Source organism: Spermophilus citellus (genome assembly GCF_964194105.1).
Source record: "Spermophilus citellus genome assembly, chromosome: 2".
Lineage (NCBI taxonomy): Eukaryota > Metazoa > Chordata > Mammalia > Rodentia > Sciuridae > Spermophilus > Spermophilus citellus.
In genome coordinates, this window is record NC_138183.1 from 225,258,825 (window position 1) to 225,261,980 (window position 3,156).

Genomic DNA, 3,156 nt, shown 5'->3' on the forward strand with positions numbered 1-3,156 from the left:
GTGGTGGATATTTACTTTTTCTTCTTGGATTTTGATCCTTTGAATTTTTTCTGTCTTTCTTTTGGTTAGTTTGGCCAAGGACTTAGCAGTTTTGCTTATCCTTTTTTTTTTAATATTTATTTTTTAGTTCTCGGTGGACACAACATCCCTGTTGGTATGTGGTGCTGAGGATCGAACCTGGGCCGCACGCATGCCAGGCGAGCGCGCTACCGCTTGAGCCACATCCCCAGCCCTTTGTTTATCCTTTCAAAAAAACCAACTCTTGGGGCTGGGGCTGGGGCTCAGAGGTAGAGTGCTAGCCTGGCATGCATGACGCACTGGGTTCGATTTTCAGCACCACATAAAGTAAAATAAAGACATTGTGTTCACCTATAACTAAAAAAAAAATATTAAAAAAATTAAAAAGCCTACTCTGTTTTGTTGATCTTTTGTATTTTTTAAAATCTCAATTTTGTTGATTTCTGTTCTGATTTTAATTACTTCCTATCTTCTATTGATTTTGGTGTTGATTTGTACTTCTTTTTCTAGGGCCTCAAGATGTAATGGCAGATTGCTCATGTGGTATTTTTCTTTTTAAATGTATAAGTTCAATGCTATGAACTTTTCTCTTAGAATTGCTTCATACTGTCCCAGAGATTTTGATATGTTGTATCACTATTCTCATTTACTTCTAAATATTTTTTTAATCTCACCTCTGATTTCTTCTTCTATACATACATCATTCAAAAGTATATTATTGCATTGTTGGTATAATGGCGAGCATAGTTGCCTTCCAAAAGTGTAACATTTAATATCCATGTGTTATTCTGATTTTTTAATCTTATTATTGATTTCTAATTTCATTCCATTATGATCTGATAATATGCAATTATCTCTATTTTTTTTTTATTTGCCAAGTTTTGTTTTGTGGCCTACAGTATGGTCTATTTTAGAAAATGTTCCATATGCTGCTGAGAAGAAAGTGAATTCAGTCATTGGTAGATGAAATATTCTATACACGTCTGTTAGGTCCATATTATTAATTGTATTTTTTAGTTCTGTAGAATCTTAGCTTTTGTTTGGATTACCTATACAGTGATGAATGAGGCATGTAAAAGTTACCCAGTATTATTGTATTGTGGTTTATTTAGTTTTTAATGTTGAGAAGGGTTTGTTTCATGTATGTAGATACGCCATTGTTTGAGGCATAATTATTTATGATTATTATTTCTTGTTGTTGTATAATTCTCTTAAGCAGTATGAAGTGACCTTTTTGTCTCTTCTAATTACTTGGAGTTCACATTATCTGATATGAAAACAGTAACTCCTGCTTGTTTACAAGATCCATGTGAATGGTATATTTTTTACCATCATTTCACCTTCAATCTGTGAATGTATTTCCTGTGAAGTGAGTCTCTTGCAAACAGTATATTGTTAGGTCTTACTTTTTAATCCAATCTGCCAATCTATGGCTTTTGATTAAAGATTTTAGACCATTTACAGCCAATGTTATTATCAAAAGATGATTTTTATTTACTGCCATTTTGCTATATTTCGAGTGTTTACATTGGGCTTGGTTCTCCTTTTATTGATTATTCTTCTGATGTAATTCCTCCCTATGCTGGATTTCATTTTTTCTTCAGGAAATAGTTTATTTATTTAAATAGTTGTTTATTTTCGTAGTGCAGGCTTTCTAGTTATCAATTATTTTAGCTTTTATTTATCATAGGAGGTTTTTATTTCATCTTCAATTCTAAAGTTTAATTTTGCTGGCTATTGTATTTTTGGTTAGCATCCATTTTCTTTCAGAGCTTGGTATATATTATTCCAAGCCCTCCTAGCTTTTTTTTTAATGGACCCAATACCTTTATATTATTTATTTGTTTGTTTGTTTGCTTTTTATGTGGTGTTGAGGATTGAACTCACTGCCTCATGCGTGCTAGGCAAGTGCTCTACCACTGAGCCACAACCCCAGCCCAGCCCTGCTAGTTGTTAAAGTCTGGGTTGAGAAATCCAGATTGTTTTACCTCTAAATGGGACCAGTCAGTTTTCTCCTACAGATTTTAAAATTCTATCCTTATTCTATGTTAGGCATTTTCATAATAATGTGTCTTGGAGAGAATCTATTGTGATTTTGTATATTTAGAGTTCTAGATGCCTCCTATATTTAAATTTTCATTTCATTCTTAAGGTTTGAAATTTTTTATTATATTATTTCATTGAAAACATTGTGCATTCTTTTAGTGTGTATTACAGAGCCTTCATCTACCTCAATGAGTCTTAAATTTGGCCTTTTAATGTTATCCCAGATGTCTTGAATATTCTATTCATGGTGTCTTAACATCTTTTCTCTATGGTCAATTTTATTTTGATAATATGCTTTGTCTTTAAGGCCTGAAAATCTATCTCAAGGTGGTCTAATCTATTGGTGATGCTTTCCATTGAATTTTTAATTTGGTTTATTGATTCCTTCATTTTGAGGATTTCCATTTGGTTCTTTTTCAGAATCTCAATCTTTTTGAAAAATCTCTTTATTACAGTGATATTTTACTTTCTGTATTTTCTCTCTGATTCACTGCTTACATCTTCTTTTAGCTCAGAGAACATTTAACTATGAAATTTTTAACATCTTTTTCTGACATTTCTTTCATTATGGCGTCAGTTAAGTGTATTATTGCAACATTAAAGGTTGTTTGGGATTGTTTGTTCCCTTGCTTTATCATATTATTTGTCCATCCACCTATACAAGTCTGTTTTCTCATTTTAAGTGAAGGATTACTTTGTGGGCTTAATTTTCTTAAGAGCCCTGGGTTAAGTGAATATCCAGATAATGATATTTTAAGTCAGTGTGTGATATCAGTACCACTTTAAGAGGTGCCACTGAGGGCTGGGGATGTGGCTCAAGTGGTAGGGCGCTCGCCTGGCATGCGTGCGGCCCAGGTTCGATCAGCATCACATACAAACAAAGATGTTGTGTCCGCCAAAAACTAAAATATATATATATATATATATATATATATATATATATATATATATATATAAATTCTCTCGCGCGCACTCTCTCTCTCTCAAAAAGAGAGAGATGCCACTGAGCCCTATTTACTATATCACTTCTGAACCAATCCTTGTTCTATTCAGCCTTATAAGAAAAAATAAAAAATGAGTTGTAATAGTTCT